Consider the following 23,310-nt stretch of genomic DNA (forward strand, 5'->3'; position numbering starts at 1 on the left):
TTTTTTACCTTGAAAATCATTTTTTACCTTGAAAATCATTTTTTACCTTGAAAATTTTTTTTTACCTTGAAAATCATTTTTTACCTTGAAATTTTTTTTTTACCTTGAAAATCATTTTTTACCTTGAAAAAAAAAATTTACCTTGAAAATCATTTTTTACCTTGAAAATAATTTTTTACCTTGAAAAAAAATTTTACCTTGAAAATTTTTTTTTACCTTGAAAATCATGTTTTACCTTGAAAATCATGTTTTACCTTGAAAATCATTTTTTACTTTGAAAATCATTTTTTCCTTGAAAAAAAAAATTTACCTTGAAAAAAAAATTTTACCTTGAAAATCATTTTTAACCTTGAAAAAAAAATTTTACCTTGAAAGATTTTTTTTATCTTGGAAATAATTTTTTACCTTGAAAATAATTTTTTACCTTGAGAATTTTTTTTTACCTTGAAAATCATTTTTAACCTTGAAAAAAAAATTTTACCTTGAAAGATTTTTTTTATCTTGGAAATAATTTTTTACCTTGAAAATAATTTTTTACCTTGAGAATTTTTTTTTACCTTGAAAATCATTTTTTACCTTGAAAAAAAAATTGTACCTTGAAAATTTTTTTTACCTTGAAAAAAAAAATGTACCTTGAAAAAAAAATTTTACCTTGAAAACTTTTTTTTCCTTGAAAATCATTTTTTACCTAGAAAATCTTTTTTTACCTTGAAAATCATTTTTTACTTTGAAAATCATTTTTTACCTTGAAAAAAAAATGTTACCTTGAAAAAAAAATGTAACCTTGAAAATCATTTTTAACCTTGAAAAAAAAAATGTACCTTGAAATTTTTTTTTTACCTTGGAAATCAGTTTTTACCTTGAAAATCATTTTTTACCTTGAAATTTTTTTTTTACCTTGAAAATCATGTTTTACCTTGAAAATCATTTTTTACCTTGAAAATCATTTTTAACCTTGAAAACATTTTTTTACCTTGAAAACATTTTTTTACCTTGGAAATCATTTTTTACCTTGAAAATCATTTTTTACCTTGAACATTTTTTTTACCTTGAAAATCATTTTTTACCTTGAAAATCATTTTTTACCTTGAAAATCATTTTTTACTTTGAAAAAAAATGTTACCTTGAAAATTTTTTTTTACCTTAAAAATTTGTTTCACCGTGAAAATAATTTTTTACCTTGAAAATCATTTTTTACATTGAAAAAATAAATTTACTTTGAAAAAAAAATGTTACCTTGAAAATCATTTTTTACCTTGAAAATCATTTTTAACCTTGAAAAAAAAATGAAAATGAAAATAAATACATATATATGATGTAATAAAAGCCAATACAAAATAATTAACTCTTAAAATAATAACTAAAAGCAAACTGATCAATAAAATCCAAAACAAAATGGCTCAACACTAGATAAAATTACTAAAAAAAACAAATAAATTAAATAAATCCACATTTGAGAAGGTTAGGTACATTTATAAAAACAAAAACAAAATACAATAAAATTAATTTGAGTAAAATAAACTAAAAAAACACAAACTTTGAAGTCAATATAATTATAAACCCCAAAACCAGTGAAGTAAATGGTAACTTTCTCAGTGGCCTAGTGGTTAGAGTGTCCGCCCTGAGATCGGTAGGTTGTGAGTTCAAACCCCGGCCGAGTCATACCAAAGACTATAAAAATGGGACCCATTACCTCCCTGCTTGGCACTCAGCATCAAGGGTTGGAATTGGGGGTTAAATCACCAAAATGATTCCCGGGCGCGGCCACCGCTGCTGCCCACTGCTCCCCTCACCTCCCAGGGGGTGATCAAGGGTGATGGGTCAAATGCAGAGAATAATCTCGCCACACCTAGTGTGTGTGTGACAATCATTGGTACTTTAACTTTAACTTTAACTTTAAATAAAAACAGAATACTGTCACGACGACGTGTACTATGGCGCAGTTTCCTGCGTGGATTGCTTTCCCGAGATGCAAGAGAACTGGACTGGACATCGGACGAAGGTAGATACATGATTTAATTATTACTATGAAAAGAACCAACAAAAGCCGTGCACAAGGCGGAGGTACAAACTTGACTATGAAACAAAATCTAGCACTTGGGCAGAAACTATGGACATGAAACAAAAGTCACTAACTGTGGCATTAATAACAAAAACTTACTTGGCAGAGCAGGAATCTATGGCATGAAATGAGCATGAACAGAGGTAACAGCAGATAATGTTGCCAGGATGACCAACATAAAATGACAGGCTTAAATAACAGTGACATGATTCGCAACAAGTGCGTGAGTCCAAACAAGTGACAGGTGAAACTAATAAGTAACCATGGTGACCAAAACCTTTGCCGAACAGTTTAAGAACAACATTTCTCAACCAGCTATTGCAAGGAATTTAGGGATTTCACCATCTACGGTCTGTAATATCATCAAAAGGTTCAGAGAATCTGGAGAAATCACTAACTCTGGGCACATATAAACATAACGTGATATACTGGAACATGTGGAAGTGATACCACATTACACACACTTCACACACGTGCAATAGAAAATGTGATCATCACAGTCTGAATGCAATCATGTCCTCCATGATGTGTAATCAGCAAATATGCAGATTGGTTGACCTTTAGGGTTCGTTCCGGTCTGTTCTGCATGAATACCAGAACAGAAACACAGCTGTAAACAAAAAGATGAGCAATTTGTGAGAGGTCAGTGCAGCGACGTGAATCCTTCATTGTTTGTTAGAGTAATCTTTTGGATTATTTAAGCCTTTATGATGCAAACAAGAGTATGATAGTTGTTTTTTATAGGTCAGAGGTGCCATGTTAATTTAATTTCGAGTCATACCAAAGACTATAAAAATGGGAGCCATTACCTCCCTGCTTGGCACTCAGCATCAAGGGTTGGAATTGGGGGTTAAATCGCCAAAAATGATTCCCGGGCGTGTCCACCGCTGCTGCTCACTACTCCCCTCACATCCTATGCGGTGAACAAGGGTGATGGGTCAAATGCAGAGGACAAATTTCACCACACCTACTGTGTGGGACAATCATGGGTACTTTAACTTTAACGCCAATGTGTTTTTTGCTGTATGTTACAAGATACATGATGTATCTGTATAACATACTGTATTTATATTTAGTGTATTTTAATACATTTAATTAGATCATCATGTATGTTTTGGTCTACAAAGAAACAAATTTTTTTGAATAAAAATATGATTAATACATGAACATATACACAAATAATAATAATGATAAAAACATTAATAATAATAATAATAATAAGAAGAAGAAGAAGAAGAAAAATAATAATAATAAGAAGAAGAAATAAAAAAAGGAAATGCAAATAAAATATGAAAAAAATAAATAGATAAAAAATATATTAAAACTAAATAGAAAATAAATAAAAATATTCATTGAAACTAGAGATGTCCGATAATGGCTTTTTTGCCGATATCCGATTTTCCGATATTGTCCAACTCTTAATCACCAATTCCGATATCAACCGATACCGATATATACAGGTAAAAGCCAGTAAATTATAATATTTTGAAAAACTTGATTTATTTCAGTAATTGCATTCAAAAGGTGTAACTTGTACATTATATTTATTCATTGCACACAGACTGATGCATTCAAATGTTTATTTCATTTAATTTTGATGATTTGAAGTGGCAACAAATGAAAATCCAAAATTCCGTGTGTCACAAAATTAGAATATTACTTAAGGCTAATACAAAAAAGGGATTTTTAGAAATGTTGGCCAACTGAAAAGTATGAAAATGAAAAATATGAGCATGTACAATACTCAATACTTGGTTGGAGCTCCTTTTGCCTCAATTACTGCGTTAATGCGGCGTGGCATGGAGTCGATGAGTTTCTGGCACTGCTCAGGTGTTATGAGAGCCCAGGTTGCTCTGATAGTGGCCTTCAACTCTTCTGCGTTTTTGGGTCTGGCATTCTGCATCTTCCTTTTCACAATACCCCACAGATTTTCTATGGGGCTAAGGTCAGGGGAGTTGTCGGGGCCAATTTAGAACAGAAATACCATGGTCCGTACACCAGGCACGGGTAGATTTTGCGCTGTGTGCAGGCGCCAAGTCCTGTTGGAACTTGAAATCTCCATCTCCATAGAGCAGGTCAGCAGCAGGAAGCATGAAGTGCTCTAAAACTTGCTGGTAGACGGCTGCGTTGACCCTGGATCTCAGGAAACAGAGTGGACCGACACCAGCAGATGACATGGCACCCCAAACCATCACTGATGGTGGAAACTTTACACTAGACTTCAGGCAACGTGGATCCTGTGCCTCTCCTGTCTTCCTCCAGACTCTGGGACCTCGATTTCCAAAGGAAATGCAAAATTTGCATGGTTGGGTGATGGTTTGGGGTGCCATGTCATCTGCTGGTGTCGGTCCACTCTGTTTCCTGAGATCTAGGGTCAACGCAGCCGTCTACCAGCAAGTTTTAGAGCACTTCATGCTTCCTGCTGCTGACCTGCTCTATGGAGATGGAGATTTCAAGTTCCAACAGGACTTGGCGCCTGCACACAGCGCAAAATCTACCCGTGCCTGGTTTACGGACCATGGTATTTCTGTTCTAAATTGGCCCGCCAACTCCCCTGACCTTAGCCCCATAGAAAATCTGTGGGGTATTGTGAAAAGGAAGATGCAGAATGCCAGACCCAAAAACGCAGAAGAGTTGAAGGCCACTATCAGAGCAACCTGGGCTCTCATAACACCTGAGCAGTGCCAGAAACTCATCGACTCCATGCCACGCCGCATTAACGCAGTAATTGAGGCAAAAGGAGCTCCAACCAAGTATTGAGTATTGTACATGCTCATATTTTTCATTTTCATACTTTTCAGTTGGCCAACATTTCTAAAAATCCCTTTTTTGTATTAGCCTTAAGTAATATTCTAATTTTGTGACACACGGAATTTTGGATTTTCATTTGTTGCCACTTCAAATCATCAAAATTAAATGAAATAAACATTTGAATGCATCAGTCTGTGTGCAATGAATAAATATAATGTACAAGTTACACCTTTTGAATGCAATTACTGAAATAAATCAAGTTTTTCAAAATATTCTAATTTACTGGCTTTTACCTGTACAGTCGTGCAATTAACACATTATTATGCCTAATTTTGTTGTGATGCCCCGCTGGATGCATTAAACAATGTAACACGGTTTTACAAAATAAATCAACTTAAGTAATGGGAAAAAAAATGCCAACATGGCACTGCCATATTTATTATTGAAGTCACAAAGCGCATTATTTTTTTTAACATACCTAAAAACAGCAGCTTGGAATTTGGGACATGCTGTCCCTGAGAGAGCATGAGGAGGTTCAGGTGTGCGGGGTTGAGGGGTAGCGGGGAGTGTATATTGTAGCGTCCTGAAAAAGTTAGTGCTGCAAGGGATTCTGGGTATTTGTTCTGTTGTGTTTATGTTGTGTTACGGTGCGGATGTTCTCCCGAAATGTGTTTGTCATTTTTGTTTGGTGTGGGTTCACATATTTGTAACAGTGTTTAAGTTGTTTATACGGCCACCCTCAGTGTGACCTGTATGGCTGTTGACCAAGTATGCCTTGCATTCACTTGTGTGTGTGTGAAAAGCCGTAGATATTATGTGATTGGGCCGGCACGCAAAGGCAGTGCCTTTAAGGTTTATTGGCGCTCTGTACTTCTCCCTACGTCCGTGTACACAGCGGCGTTTTAAAAAGTCATACATTTTACTTTTTGAAACCGATACTGATAATTTTCGATTTTACATTTATCGGCCGATTATATCAGCAGTCCGATATTATCGGACATCTCTAAAAATCATGGCATTAAAACTTAAAAAATAAAGACAACTTCAGATTGTTTTCTTTGTCTTACTTTGGCCAAAAATAGCTGATTACAATATCTACTGATATTGTAACGGATCATTATTGGTATTGGCTAATTCCGTATTTTCCGGACTATAAGGCGCACTTTAAATCCTTTGTTTTTTCTTTCTCAAAACTCGACAGTGCGCCTTATAACCCAGTGCGCCTAATGTACGGAATAATTCTGGTTTTGCTTACCGACTTTGTAAGATGTTCTCCCTTAAATGTGTTTGGCATTTTTGTTCGGTGTGGGTTCACATATTTGTAACAGTGTTAAAGTTGTTTATACGGCCACCCTCAGTGTGACCTGTATGGCTTTGCATTCACCACTTGTGTGTGTGAAAAGCCGTAGATATAATGTAATTGGGCTGGCACGCAAAGGCAGTGCCTTCAAGGTTTATTGGCGCTGTGTACTTCGGCGTGTTTTAAAAAGTCATACATTTTACTTTTTGAAACCGATACCGATAATTTGGAAACCGATAATTTCCGATGTTACATTTTAAAGCATTTATTGGACATGCCTAATTGAAACTACAGAATAAACAAATATTATTTACCATTTATAACACAATATAAATGAAAATTAAATTCCATTTTCTACCACTCGTCCCTGTCAGGTTCGCAGGAAATACAAATAAAATAGGAGCAAGAAAACTAAACTAAATCAAAAGCAAAAATAAATGTGACGATCTGTCACTACACTTCTGTTTGTGCTTCCTTCTTTGGTGTTCGTTTCCTGTCGGCGCTCTTCATTTTGTTCCATTACCTGCATGTCTCCCCGAGGGCTCGTTTCCCTCACCTGTCCTTGATTGGCACACCTGGTTGTAGTTGCCAATCAGGCTGCTAATTATGCCTGCCTCGCCTGTTCCTCAGTGCTGGAGGATTGACTACGTTTAGTACCTCTGCATGCATGACTTCTTCTCCTTGTTTTGAGTTTATTCAAAGACTCTTAAAGGGGAACATTATCACAATTTCAGAAGGGTTAAAACCATTAAAAATCAGTTCCCAGTGGCTTATTTTATTTTTCAAAGTTTTTTTCAAAATGTTACCCATCACGCAATATCCCTAAAAAAAGCTTCAAAGTGCCTGATTTTAACCATCGTTATATACACCCGTCCATTTTCCTGTGACGTCACACAGTGATGCCAACACAAACAAACACTATAGCGACATTAGCTCGGATTCAGACTCGGATTTCAGCGGCTTAAGCGATTCAACAGATTACGCATGTATTGAAACGGATGGTTGTAGTGTGGAGGCAGGTAGCGAAAACGAAATTGAAGAAGAAACTGAAGCTATTGAGCCATATCGGTTTGAACCGTATGCAAACGAAACCGACGAAAACGACACGACAGCCAGCGACACGGGAGAAAGCGAGGACGAATTCGGCGATCGCCTTCTAACCAACGATTGGTATGTGTTTGTTTGGCATTAAAGGAAACTAACAACTATGAACTAGGTTTACAGCATATGAAATACATTTGGCAACGACATGCACTTTGAGAGTGCAGACAGCCCAGTTTTCATCAATTAATATATTCTGTAGACATACACTCATCCGCGCTCTTTTCCTGAAAGCTGATCTGTCCAGTTTTGGAGTTGATGTCAGCAGGCCAGGGAAGCTAGGGTCGATAGGGGGTTTAGCTCGCTCGTCTGCGGGAACAAACTGCCGCCATTGCTTGCCGTGCTACCGAGGTCCTTTGTCCCTGAATTGCTCACACACTCCGGCAGATTCAATGGGGGTCTGGCGGCAGATTTCTTTGACTTTATCGTTGGAAATGCATCTGCTTTGAGTGTCGCAGGATATCCACACATTCTTGCAATCTCTGTCGTAGCATAGCTTTCGTCGGTAAAGTGTGCGGAACAAACGTCCAATTTCTTGCCACTTTGGCATCTTTGGGCCACTGGTGCAACTTGAATCCGTCCCTGTTCGTGTTGTTACACCCTCCGACAACACACCGACGAGGCATGATGTCTCCAAGGTACGGAAAACAGTCGAAAAAACGGAAAATAACAGAGCTGATTTGACTCGGTGTTTGAGAAAATGGCGGATTGCTTCCCGATGTGACGCCACGTTGTGACGTCATCGCTCCGAGAGCGAATATTAGAAAGGCGTTTAATTCGCCAAAATTCACCCATTTAGAGTTCGGAAATCGGTTAAAAAAATATATGGTCTTTTTTCTGCAACATCAAGGTATATATTGACGCTTACATAGGTCTGGTGATAATGTTCCCCCTTTAAACCTGCATCTGTTTCCTAGATCTTGGGGGTCACAACTACCGCAGCCATGCGAGTCCGCCACAATAAAAGCTCCATTGCATTATCATCATCACATTTTCATATCACATTCCCCATATTTCTGCGCAAAAACTCCGATTTGTAACACCAGCGAGCAGCAGAGAATATGAAGTGATTTTTAGCGCGGGGCGCATTTTGCTTTTTTCATTATCATTGTCGTTGTGGCTTGTGCAGCCCTTTGAGACACTTGTGATTTACCGATTCCGATATCAACCGATACCGATATATACAGTCGTGGAATTAACACATTATTATGCCTAATCACACCAATTCTCAAATCCCTTCACTGGCTTTCTGTTCCACTCAGGATTGAATACAAAGTCTCCCTACTAACCCACCAGTGCCTCCATGGAAATGCCCCCCTCTACCTCAAAGAACTACTCACCCCCAAATCCTCGACACGACACCTCCGCTCCGGACAGGCTAACCTCCTCCAACCTCCGAGGACAAAGCTACGAACAATGGGAGACCGGGCTTTCTGCTCCACCGCTCCCAGTCTCTGGAATGCTCTCCCTGACCACCTGAGGGCACCACAGACTGTGGATGCTTTTAAAAATGTCATGACTTGGTCCTGGGTGTTTGCTTTTCCGGGATGCAACGGAAAGTTGGCTCGGGCGAGACGGGAATGTAAGTACATTTTTATTTAATACATCAAAATAAAGTACAAACGAAAAGCGCGCACAGTGGCGGAGAACAAACTATGAAACCAAAAGACTATAGCATTAATAAACAAAACTTACTTGGCATGGACTAAAAGGAGCAGCGTGAACGATGGACATGAAATCAAGTGTCAGAAATGTGCAGAGCATAATTGTGGGATGTCACCAGGAAGACAAACTGAATAACAATGAACTTAAATACTACAGACATGATTAACGAAAACAGGTGCGTGACTCAAAACGTGAAACAGGTGCGTGACGTGACAGGTGAAAACTAATGGGTTGCTATGGTAACAAACAAGAGTGCACAATGAGTCCAAACGTGGAACAGGTGAAACTAATGGGTAATCATGGAAAGAAGACAAGGGAGTGAAAAGCCAGAAACTAAAGAGTCCAATAACTAAACAAAACATGACTAAAACAAAACATGATTACACAGACATGACAAAAAAAGGCTTAAAAACCCTTCTTTGGTAAAAAAAAAGGCTTTTTTTTTTTTTTTTTTAGATATATGCATACTAGTTCTAGCTATTAGGCTGTTCTAGTATTTATTTTAATTTTATTTTTACTATCTTTTTATTTTTATTTATTTTTATACACTGTAGCACTTTGAGGTTGTTTACTCAATGTAAAGTGCTTTTTACAAATAGCATCTATTATTATTATTATTATTATGATAATATTATTGAAATGTTTCTTGCTATTTTATGTTGAATACTTTTCAGGTGGAATTCTTTCCCCAGACAACATTGATTGATTGATTGATTGATTGACTGAGAAGTGTATTGACATCTTAAAGAATTGAATTGCTTTAAAAAGGCAAATGGATGGCACAAAAAGCCCAAAACCTTGTTTCCACTGTGGTCCATGTTCTTAACAACATTCACACACTAGGGCCAATTTAGTGTTGCCAATCAGTCTGTATCCTCCTCTCATTGCCATTAATTGACTTAGGCCTAGTGAGTGATTTATTTGTATTTGTATTTTCTATTTTTTTTTGCCAACAGTAATGCTGCATTTGCCACCACTCACCACATGAGGTCACTGCAACCTAAACCTTTTTTCCACCTCAGACTGTTTCTCACATGTCAGACCTACAGTATTTCCATTGACATAGATGCCATTTTCCCTGTCCTGTGTCACAAGGGAAAGGGTTAGGGGCGGTACAGCTCGGTTTGGTAGATAGATAGATAAATAGATAGGTCTTTATTGTCATTGCACAAGTACAACGGAACTTTGTTTTCAGCACAAACCCGTTCAAGATTAGACAAACAAACAGTGTACAGGGATACAGAACAGGAACGCTGATGGGTCGCCACAAGGCGCCCCGTAAAAGATGGGGAAAAAGGTCAACGCTGGGGAAGGATGAGTAAAAAAATACAATCTAGACTGGGCTCCTAAGGGGGCTCAGTCTAGAGTGGGAAAAAAACTCCATAGCAAAGCACATACACATCATACTTGCCAACCTTGAGACCTCCGATTTTGGGAGGTGGGGGAAGGGGGGTGGGGTGTGCGTGGTCGGGGTTGGGGTGGGGGGCGTGGTTGGGGCGGGGGCGTGGTTAAGAGGGGAGGAGTATATTTACAGCTAGAATTCACCAAGTCAAGTATTTCATACATCCATCCATCCATTTTTGCTACCGCTTATTCCCTTCGGGGTCGCGGGGGGCGCTAGAGCCTATCTCAGCTACAATTGGGCGGAAGGCGGGGTACACCCTGGACAAGTCGCCACCTCATCGCAGGGCCAACACAGATAGACAGACAACATTCACACTCACATTCACACACTAGGGCCAATTTTAGTGTTGCCAATCAATCTATATATATATATATATATATATATATATATATATATATATTATATATATATATATCTAAGAAATACTTGACTTTCAGTGAATTCTAGCTATATATATATATATATATATATATATATATATATATATATATATATATATATATATATATATAAATACGAGAAATACTTGAATTTCAGTGTTCATTTATTTACACATATATACACATAACACTCATCTGCTCATTGTTGAATTAAGGGTTGAATTGTCCATCTTTGTTCTATTCTCTGTCACTATTTTTCTAACCATGCTGAACACCCTCTCTGATGATGCATTGCTGTGTGGCACGCACAAAAGTGCTTTCATCAAATGCATTAGAGTCTGGAATCTTCCATCTCTCCCTAGCATGGCCCAAAACCGGTCAATCTTTGCTTCCTGAGGAAGATCTTCAGTGCCAAGCATTTGGTAGTCCACTACTTCTTCCCGGAGGCTATCCAGGTCCAATCGCAGCTGCGGCTTGGAACTTACAAGCTGTTATGAGAGTAGCGTATGTGTGTGTGTGGCCCTTTAATTGGTGAGCATGTGAGGTGAGTGACGTCAGTGAGTGTGTGAGCGAGAGAAGAGAGGGAGCGGTAGCGTGAGTGCGGGCGTGACTAGTTTGTTTTGTGTTGGATTGGCTGTGTGCAAGCAATCAATAAAGCAAGATTTGCAACTAATCGCCGGACTCAGGCAGGAAAGGTGCAACAAAGCGTATTTCTTCATCTTACTCGTCGTCGGTGTCGCCATGGCTGTATCTTCCTCGTTCTTCTGCTTCATCTCCTTGTTGTGTGCGCAGTTGTACTCTCTAAAAGCCGTATATGTTATTGATGTTATAGATGGCAGTATTGTCCTGTTTAAGAGTGTCACAACATTGCTGTTTACGGAAGACGAACTGCTTTACGGTAGACAAAAACTTTACTGCTGTTGTTTTGTGTTGTTACCGCGCTTGGAGGACGTTAATGAAACTGCCTAACAATAAACCCACATAAGAAATCAAGAACTCGCCCTCGATCATTCTACAGTTATACTATGATTGGGCAGGCACACTGTTTATATCGTGGGCATGGAGCTGGAGGGGGCGTGGCCTCCAGCTCCGCCTGAATTTCGGGAGATTTTCGGGAGAAAATTTGTCCCGGGAGGTTTTCGGGAGAGGCGCTGAATTTCGGGAGTCTCCCGGAAAATCCGGGAGGGTTGGCAAGTATAATATACATATTACAACGTACATCTCAAGATATCTAGCAACAGAGGGAAGGGAGTGCGGGGTCATGATGGTGGGCCGCAGCTCTCGGCGCTGACCGTCCTTTCATCACCCCTATGGGATTTGCGTCAAGGGCGTAGGGTTTGGGGGCGGGGGGTTCATTTTTATGTGCAAGCCTACAGTGTGTCTCTGTTCCGCGGCCTCGATCTTGTGCAGCCGATAAGTCCAAAGTCAACAACAACAGGTGTGTGTCCATGAGAGACAAGAAGGGAGTTTGTTGGGTCTTTGCCGCACTGTCCTTCAGGAGAGTCTCGAAGCCAGGGAAACAATCCAAGTTAGAATGTTTTGTATGCGAGTGATTATAAAATATGCTTTTCACTCTAAATTGTCTATGACTGGTCCTCAAAAAGAGGGTTCCAGGTTCGATCCCAACCACTTCCGCCGTCCAAGTCACTGTCGTTGTGTCCTTGGGCAAGACACTTTGACCCACCTGCTCCCAGTGCCACCCACACTGGTTTAAATGTGACTTAGATATTGGGTTTGAGTCACTAGAGAAAAGCCACTTCACTTGGCTACAAAATGTGTCAAAGCACACAGCCCTGCAGTGTTGCCTGTGCTTGTATTCTTCTGACAAACACACACATGGCGGTGCTGTTGATAAACATCAGAGTAAGTCATAAAACAAGGAAGCTCAAACAGAAATGAAGTGACAGATCGTCACACTGAAAACATGCAACATAGTGGGTTTTCTGACACTGTGTCTATTTCAGTTATGCAAAAAAAAATAACTTCAAAAGATTTCAGTGTCTGCCTTTTAAGCACATTGACCAATAATAATGATAACATGGATAATGCTGCTCTCTATAACTGGGATATGAAATTGTCATATCTCTACATCCCAAAGTCCATGAATGCCAGAGAGTCTTCCAGACCATTTTGTCCACAACTAATAGGAGGCGCCCCAAATGTCATTTGCACTCCTTCATGCAACCATTCACTCATACAGTCACAGCTATATAACATTTACAGTCTCTAATTATACCAGTTCTTTTCCATCCATCCATCCATCTTCTTCCGCTTATCCGAGGTCGGGTCGCGGGGGTAGCAGGCTAAGCAGGGAAGCCCAGACTTCCCTCTCCCCAGCCACTTCGTCCAGCTCTTCCTGTGGGACCCCGAGGCGTTCCCAGGCCAGCCGGGAGACATAGTCTTCCCAACGTGTCCTGGGTCTTCCCCGCGGCCTCCTACGGGTCGGATGTGCCCTAAACACCTCCCTAGGGACGCGTTCGGGTGGCATCCTGACCAGATGCCCGAACCACCTCATCTGGCTCCTCTCGATGTGGAGGAGCAGCGGCTTTACTTTGAGCTCCTCCCGGATGGCAGAGCTTCTCACCCTATCTCTAAGGGAGAGCCCCGCCACCCGGCGGAGGAAACTCATTTCGGCCGCTTGTACCCGTGATCTTGTCCTTTCGGTCATAACCCAAAGCTCATGACCATAGGTGAGGATGGGAACGTAGATCGACCGGTAAATTGAGAGCTTTGCCTTTCGGCTCAGCTCCTTCTTCACCACAACGGATCGATACAGCGTCCGCATTACTGAAGGCGCCGCACCGATCCGCCTGTCGATCTCACGATCCACTCTTCCCTCACTCGTGAACAAGACTCCGAGGTACTTGAACTCCTCCACTTGGGGCAAGATCTCCTCCCCAACCCGTAGATGGCACTCCACCCTTTTCCGGGCGAGAACCATGGATTCGGACTTGGAGGTGCTGATTCTCATCCCAGTCGCTTCACACTCAGCTGCGAACCGATCCAGTGAGAGCTGAAGATCCTGGCCAGATGAAGCCATCAGGACCACATCATCTGCAAAAAGCAGAGACCTAATCCTGCAGCCACCAAACCGGATCCCCTCAACGCCTTGACTGCGCCTAGAAATTATATCCATAAAAGTTATGAACAGAATCGGTGACACAGGGCAGCCTTGGCGGAGTCCAACCCTCACTGGAAACGTGTCCAACTTACTACCGGCAATGCGGACCAAGCTCTGGCACTGATCATACATGGAGCGGACCGCCACAATCAGACAGTCCCATACCCCGTACTCTCTGAGCACTCCCCACAGGACTTCCCGAGGGACACGGTCGAATGCCTTCTCCAAGTCCACAAAACACATGTAGACTGGTTGGGCAAACTCCCATGCACCCTCAAGGACCCTGTTGAGAGTATAGAGCTGGTCCACAGTTCCACGACCAGGACGAAAACCACACTGTTCCTCCTTAATCCGAGGTTCGACTCAAATGGCGTAAACTTATCCTGGAAATTATTTTGAATTGTCTCAGGTGTTATGTTCATTTTATGAATTATACATCCATCCATCCATCCATCCATCTTCTTCCGCTTATCCGAGGTCGGGTCACGGGGGCAGCAGCCTAAGCAGGGAAGCCCAGACTTCCCTCTCCCCAGCCACTTCGTCCAGCTCCTCCTCGGGGGATCCCGAGGCGTTCCCAGGCCAGCCGGGAGCATACTTGCCAACCCTCCCGATTTTCCCGGGAGACTTCCGAATTTCAGTGCCCCTCCCGAAAATCTCCCGGGGCAACCAATCTCCCGAATTTCTCCCGATTCCCACCCGGACACCAATATTGGGGGCGTGCCTTTAAAGCACTGCATTTGCGTGCCGGCTTAATCACATAATATCTTCGGCTTTTCACACACACAAGTGAATGCCAATCATGCTTGGTCAACAGCCATACAGGTCACACTGAGGGTGGTCGTATAAACAACTTTAACACTGTTACAAATATGCGCCCCACTGTGAACCCACACCAAACAAGAATGACAAACACATTTCGGGAGAACATCCGCACCGTAACACAACATAAACACAACAGAACAAATACCCAGAACCCCTTGCAGCACTAACTCTTCCGGGACGCTACAATATACACCCCCGCTACCACCAAACCGCGCCCCCCCCCCCCCCCCCAACCCCGCCCACCTCAACCCCGCCACCACCCATCTCCCAAATTCGGAGGTCTCAAGGTTGGCAAGTATGGCTGGGAGAGACACTGCGCCTAATAACCCGGGGCGCCTAATGTATAGAATAATTCTGGTTTTGCTTACTGACTTCAAGGCTATTTTATTTGGTAAATGATGAAGGTGTGCCTGTGTTCTTTCATGTATGGTAAGATATTGTTCTAACCCAAGGACTTCAAAGCGGAGAGATGACAGGATCTGCCCAATTTCCAGACGACCTCTTTTTTAAGTATTTTGCAAACTCTTTTTGAACTATTTTTTGGACCTCTTTTTGAACTATTTTACAAACTATTTTTGAACTGACCTTTTCTGTGAATTGTTTACGACTTTCATGTATGGTAATCAACAGAAAGATATTGTTCTAACCCAAGGATTTCAAAGCGGAGAGATGACAGGATCTGCCCAATTTCCAGACGACCTCTTTTTGAAGTATTTTGCGAACTCTTTTTGAACTATTTTTTGGACCTCTTTTTGAACTATTTTACAAACTCTTTTTGAACTGACCTTTTCTGTGAATTGGATATGACTTTCATGTATGGTAATCAACAGAAATATATTGTTCTAACCCAAGGACTTCAAAGCGGAGAGATGACAGGATCTGCCCAATTTCCAGACGACCTCTTTTTGAAGTATTTTGCGAACTCTTTTTGAACTATTTTTCGGACCTCGTTTTGAACTATTTTACAAACTCTTTTTGAACTGACCTTTTCTGTGAATTGTTTACGACCTTTTCTGTGAACTTTTTGCGACCTTTGTCCTTTGGAAACAGTGGTGGCCATGTGAGGGTCCAAAATAAAAGAAGGAGGCGTGCAATCTTTTGGCAGAGCGTGCTGAGATACTGTGTGCAAGGGTACAGTGTACAGACGACTCTCTTCAACATTGAGTCCAAATTGAATTCTGTCTCTGTTTAATTCTTTGCCTCTTGTCTTGTTTAATAGATGTCATCAGGGTTTGAACCTGACAGTGAGGATGGGAACGTAGACAGAGAGCTTTGCCTTCCGGCTCAGCTCCTTCTTCACCCCAACGGATCGATACAGCGTCCGCATTACTGAAGACGCCGCACCGATCCGCCTGTCGATCTCACGATCCACTCTTCCCTCACTCGTGAACAAGACTCTGCGGTACTTGAACTCCTCAACGCTCTGACTGCGCCTAGAAATTCTGTCCATAAGAGTTATGAACAGAACCGGTGACTAAGGGAAGCCTTGGCGGAGTCCAACCCTCACGAGTAACGTGAATTTTATGAATTAATGAATGCATTATGTCTCTTACAATTAATGTATAACCAAAGCTCATGACCATAGGTGAGGATGGGAACGTAGATCGACCGGTAAATTGAGAGCTTTGCCTTCCGGCTCAGCTCCTTCTTCACCACAACGGATCCATACAGCGTTCGCATTGCTGAAGACGCCGCACCGATCCGCCTGTCGATCTCACGATCCACTCTTCCCTCACTTGTGAAAAAGACTCCGAGGTACTTGAACTCCTCAACGCCCTGACTGCGCCTAGATATTCTGTCCATAAGAGTTATGAACAGAACCGGTGACTAAGGGCGGCCTTGGCGGAGTCCAACCCTCACGAGTAACGTGAGTTTTATGAATTAATGAATGCATTATGTCTCTTACAATTAATGTATGACCAAAGCTCATGACCATAGGTGAGGATGGGAACGTAGATCGACCGGTAAATTGAGAGCTTTGCCTTCCGGCTCAGCTCCTTCTTCACCACAACGGATCGATACAGCGTCCGCATTACTGAAGACGCCGCACCGATCCGCCTGTCGATCTCACGATCCACTCTTCCCTCACTCATGAACAAGACTCCGAGGTACTTGAACTCCTCTACTTGGGGCAGGGTCTCCTCCCCAACCCGGAGATGGCACTCCACCCTTTTCCCGGTGAGAACCATGGACTCGGACTTGGAGGTGCTGATTCTCATCCCAGTCGCTTCACACTCGGCTGTGAACCGGTCCAGTGAGAGCTGAAGATCCTGGCCAGATGAAGCCATCAGGACCACATCATCTGCAAAAAGCAGAGACCTAATCCTGCAGCCACCAAACCGGATCCCCTCAACGCTTTGACTGCACCTAGAAATTCTGTCCATAAGAGTTATGAACAGAACCGGTGACTAAGGGCAGCCTTGGCGCAGTCCAACCCTCACGAGTAACGTGAGTTTTATGAATTAATGAATGCATTAAATCTCTTACAACTAATGTATAACCAAAGCTCATGACCATAGGTAAAGATGGGAACGTAGATCGACCGGTAAATTGAGAGCTTTGCCTTCCGGCTCAGCTCCTTCTTCACCACAACGGATCCATACAGCGTCCGCATTACTGAAGACGCCGCACCAATCTGCCTGTCGATCTCACGATCCACTCTTCCCTCACTCGTGAACAAGACTCCGAGGTACTTGAACTCCTCCACTTGGGGCAAGATCTCCTCCCCAACCCGGAGATGGCACTCCACCCTTTTCCCGGTGAGAACCATGGACTCGGACCTGGAGGTGCTGTTTCCCATCCCAGTCGCTTCACACTCGGCAGTGAACCGATCCAGTGAGAACAGAAGGTCCTGCCTAGATGAAGCCATCAGGACCACATCATCTACAAAAAGCAGAGACCTAATCCTGCAGCCACCAAACCGGATCCCCTCAATGCCTTGACTGCGCCTAGAAATTCTGTCCATAAGAGTTATGAACAGAACCGGTGACTAAGGGCAGCCTTGGCGGAGTCCAACCCTCACTGGTGACATGAGTTTTATGAATTATTGAATGCATTATGTCTCTTACAATTAATGTATAACCAAAGCTCATGACGGTAAGTGAGGATGGGAACGTAGATCGACCGGTAAATTGAGAGCTTTGCCTTCCGGCTCGGCTCCTTCTTCACCACAACGGATCGATACAGCGTCCGCATTACTGAATACGCCGCACCGATCCGCCTGTCGATCTCACGATCCACTCTTCCCTCACTGGTGAACAAGACTCTGAGGTACTTGAACTCCTCTACTTGGGGCAGGGTCTCCTCCCCAACCCGGAGATGGCACTCCACCCTTTTCCGGGTGAGAACCATGGACTCGGACTCGGAGGTGCTGATTCTCATCCCAGTCGCTTCACACTCGGCTGCGAACCGATCCAGTGAGAGATGAAGATCTTGGCCAGATGAAGCCATCAGGACCACAATATCCGCAAAAAGCAGAGACCTAATCCTGCAGCCACCAAACCTGATCCCCTCAATGCCCTGACTGCGCCTACAAATTCTGTCCATAAAAGTTATGAACAGAACCGGTGACTAAGGGCGGCCTTGGCGGAGTCCAACCCTCACAAGTAACGTGAGTTTTATGAATTAATGAATGCATTATGTCTCTTACAATTAATATATAACCAAAGCTCATGACCATAGGTGAGGATGGGAACGTAGATCAACCGGTAAATTGAGAGCTTTGCCTTCCGGCTCAGCTCCTTCTTCACCACAACGGATCGATACAGCGTCCGCATTACTGAAGACACCGCACCGATCCGCCTGTCGATCTCACGATCCACTCTTCCCTCACTCGTGAACAAGACTCCGAGGTACTTGAACTCCTCAACGCCCTGACTGCGCCTAGATATTCTGTCCATAAGAGTTATGAACAGAACCTGTGACTAAGGGCGGCCTTGGCGGAGTCCAACCCTCACGAGTAACGTGAGTTTCATGAATTAATGAATGCATTATGTCTCTTACAATTAATGTATGACCAAAGCTCATGACCATAGGTGAGGATGGGAACGTAGATCGACCGGTAAATTGAGAGCTTTGCCTTCCGGCTCAGCTCCTTCTTCACCACAACGGATCCATACAGCGTCCGCATTACTGAAGACGCCGCACCGATCCGCCTGTCGATCTCACGATCCACTCTTCCCTCACTCGTGAACAAGACTCCTAGGTACTTGAACTCCTCTACTTGGGGCAAGATCTCCTCCCCAACCCGTAGTTGGCACTCCACCCTTTTCCGGGTGAGAACCATGGACTCGGACCTGGAGGTGCTGATTCTCATCCCAGTCGCTTCACACTCGGCTGTGAACCGATCCAGTGAGAGCTGAAGATCCTGGCCAGATGAAGCCATCAGGACCACATCATCTGCAAAAAGCAGAGACCTAATCCTGCAGCCACCAAACCGGATCCCCTCAACGCTTTGACTGCACCTAGAAATTCTGTCCATAAGAGTTATGAACAGAACCGGTGACTAAGGGAAGCCTTGGCGGAGTCCAACCCTCACTGGTGACATGAGTTTTATGAATTATTGAATGCATTATGTCTCTTACAATTAATGTATAACCAAAACTCATGACCATAGGTGAGGATGGGAACGTAGATCAACCGGTAAATTGAGAGCTTTGCCTTCCGGCTCAGCTCCTTCTTCACCACAACGGATCCATACAGTGTCCGCATTAGTGAAGACGCCGCACCGATCCGCCTGTCGATGTCACGATCCACTCTTCCCTCACTCGTGAACAAGACTCCGAGGTACTTGAACTCCTCAACGCCCTGACTGCGCCTAGAAATTCTGTCCATAAGAGTTATGAACAGAACCGGTGACTAAGGGCAGCCTTGGCGGAATCCAACCCTCACGAGTAACGTGAGTTTTATGAATTAATGAATGCATTAAGTCTCTTACAATTAATGTATAACCAAAGCTCATGGCTATAGGTGAGGATGGGAACGTAGATCAACCGGTAAATTGAGAGTTTTGCCTCCCGGCTCAGCTCCTTCTTCACCACAACGGATCGATACAGCGTCCGCATTACTGAAGACGCCGCACCGATCCGCCTGTCGATCTCACGATCCACTCTTCCCTCACTCGTGAACAAGACTCCGCGGTACTTGAACTCCTCAACGCCCTGACTGCGCCTAGAAATTCTGTCCATAAGAGTTATGAACAGAACCGATGACTAAGGGCGGCCGTGGCGGAGTCCAACCCTTTTATGAATTTTATGAATTAATGAATGCCATGTCTCGTCTCTTACAATTAATGTACAACCAAAGCTCATGACCATAGGTAAAGATGGGAACGTAGATCGACCGGTAAATTGAGAGCTTTGCCTTCCGGCTCAGCTCCTTCTTCACCACAACGGATCGATACCGCGTCCGCATTACTGAAGACGCCGCACCGATCCGCCTGTCGATCTCACGATCCACTCTTCCCTCACTCGTGAACAAGACTCCGAGGTACTTGAACTCCTCAATGCCCTGACTGCGCCTAGAAATTCTGTCCATAAGAGTTATGAACAGAACCGGTGACTAAGGGCAGCCTTGGCGGAGTCCAACCCTCACGAGTAACGTGAGTTTTATGATCTAATGAATGCATTAAGTCTCTTACAATTAATGTATAACCAAAGCTCATGACCATAGGTAAAGATGGGAACGTAGATCGACCGGTAAATTGAGAGCTTTCACCTGTCGATCTCACGATCCACTCTTCCCTCACTCGTGAACAAGACTCCGAGGTACTTGAACTCCTCCACTTGGGGCAGGGTCTCCTTCCCAACCCGGAGATGGCACTCCACCCTTTTCCCGGTGAAAACCATGGACTCAGACCTGGAGGTGCTGATCCCCATCCCAGTCGCTTCACACTCGGCTGCGAACCGATCCAGTGAGAGCTGAAGATCCTGGCCAGATGAAGCCATCAGGACCACATCATCTGCAAAAAGCAGAGACCTAATCCTGCAGCCACCAAACCGGATCCCCTCAACGCCTTGACTGCGCCTAGAAATTCTGTCCATAAAAGTTATGAACAGAATCCAAACCTCACTGGAAATGTGAGTTTTTATGAATTAATGAATTAATTATGTCTCTTACAATTAATGTATAACCACATCTGTCCTTATTTGTAGAAAATATTAAAATGTTATTCTTTCTTCGAGTGAAGTTGGAGTTGAAATGTGTTGCAACTAAATAGTTCCTCCCTCACAAAGCACACAAAGTAGTCCTTTTATTGTCCGTCTCCTCATCCTTGAGCCATGACGGTAACTGTTTGCTTTTTGCAATGTGCCGACCTTCTGCTTTGTTTCCATCACCACTTGGTGCTGAATGCCTCAAACTCGCTGACGTCACGACCGATGCTGTTATGAATGTCAAAAATGTGTGTGTAAGTGTGTGTGTGTGTGTGTGTGTGTATGTGTGACGCACATGCAAACCTTAAATTCTGATCACGTGTTGCCCCACCCACACCCATGTACACATGGGAGGAGAGGTTGTTTTTTTAATCCCTTAATCTCTCTAAAGGGAGAGTCATGTCATAACGCAAATGTGTGTGTGTGTGTGTGTGTGTGTTTGTATGTGTGTGTGTGTGTGTGTGTGTGTGCCATGTATACAGCCATTCTATCTCCAAGGTCTTTTGCAGCACATGTTCTTCTTTTCACACGAGTGCGTACACAATGTGCAGGTTGTTTTATGACACAACAGATCTTCCATCATTACACTGCTGATAACGATAAACCCAATTCCTAAAGAGGTGCAAGTATGTACGAACCCCAAAAGTAGTGAAGTTGTCACTAAATAAAAAGAGAATACAATGATTTGCGAATCCTTTTCAACGTATATTCAATTGAATAGACTGCAAAGACAACATATTTAATGTTCAAACTGGAAAACGTTGTTATATTAACTCATTTGTGTCATGTCTGTGTGATCATGTTTTTGTTTTGGTCATGTTTGTTTTGGTTTTTGGACTTTTTGTGCACTTTTGTTTTGTCACCATAGCAACCATTAGTTTTCACCTGTCACGTCACGCACCTGTTTCACATCTTGAGTCACGCACCTGTTTTCGTTAATCATGTCTATAGTATTTAAGTTCATTGTCTTCAGTTTGTCGTTCTGACGACATCTCCACATTTACAGGTAAAAGCCAGTAAATTAGAATATTTTGAAAAACTTGATTTATTTCAGTAATTGCATTCAAAAGGTGTAACTTGTACATTATATTTATTCATTGCACACAGACTGATGCATTCAATTGTTTATTTCATTTAATTTTGATGATTTGAAGTTGCAACAAATGAAAATCCAAAATTCCGTGTGTCACAAAATTAGAATATTACTTAAGGCTAATACAAAAAAGGGATTTTTAGAAATGTTGGCCAACTGAAAAGTATGAAAATGAAAAATATGAGCATGTACAATACTCAATACTTGGTTGGAGCTCCTTTTGCCTCAATTACTGCGTTAATGCGGCGTGGCATGGAGTCGATGAGTTTCTGGCACTGCTCAGGTGTTATGAGAGCCCAGGTTGCTCTGATAGTGGCCTTCAACTCTTCTGCGTTTTTGGGTCTGGCATTCTGCATCTTCCTTTTCACAATACCCCACAGATTTTCTATGGGGCTAAGGTCAGGGGAGTTGGCGGGCCAATTTAGAACAGAAATACCATGGTCCGTAAACCAGGCACGGGTAGATTTTGCGCTGTGTGCAGACGCCAAGTCCTGTTGGAACTTGAAATCTCCATCTCCATAGAGCAGGTCAGCAGCAGGAAGCATGAAGTGCTCTAAAACTTGCTGGTAGACGGCTGCGTTGACCCTGGATCTCAGGAAACAGAGTGGACCGACACCAGCTGGACTGCTGCTGAGTGGTCCAAAGTCATGTTTTCTGACGAAAGCAAATTTTGCATTTCCTTTGGAAATCGAGGTCCCAGAGTCTGGAGGAAGACAGGAGAGGCACAGGATCCACGTTGCCTGAAGTCTAGTGTAAAGTTTCCACCATCAGTGATGATTTGGGGTGCCATGTCATCTGCTGGTGTCGGTCCACTCTGTTTCCTGAGATCCAGGGTCAACGCAGCCGTCTACCAGCAAGTTTTAGAGCACTTCATGCTTCCTGCTGCTGACCTGCTCTATGGAGATGGAGATTTCAAGTTCCAACAGGACTTGGCGCCTGCACACAGCGCAAAATCTACCCGTGCCTGGTTTACGGACCATGGTATTTCTGTTCTAAATTGGCCCGCCAACTCCCCTGACCTTAGCCCCATAGAAAATCTGTGGGGTATTGTGAAAAGGAAGATGCAGAATGCCAGACCCAAAAACGCAGAAGAGTTGAAGACCACTATCAGAGCAACCTGGGCTCTCATAACACCTGAGCAGTGCCAGAAACTCATCGACTCCATGCCACGCCGCATTAACGCAGTAATTGAGGCAAAAGGAGCTCCAACCAAGTATTGAGTATTGTACATGCTCATATTTTTCATTTTCATACTTTTCAGTTGGCCAACATTTCTAAAAATCCCTTTTTTGTATTAGCCTTAAGTAATATTCTAATTTTGTGACACACGGAATTTTGGATTTTCATTTGTTGCCACTTCAAATCATCAAAATTAAATGAAATAAACATTTGAATGCATCAGTCTGTGTGCAATGAATAAATATAATGTACAAGTTACACCTTTTGAATGCAATTACT

This window comes from Nerophis lumbriciformis, linkage group LG22, assembly GCF_033978685.3.
Source record: "Nerophis lumbriciformis linkage group LG22, RoL_Nlum_v2.1, whole genome shotgun sequence".
Classification (NCBI taxonomy): Eukaryota; Metazoa; Chordata; class Actinopteri; order Syngnathiformes; family Syngnathidae; genus Nerophis; species Nerophis lumbriciformis.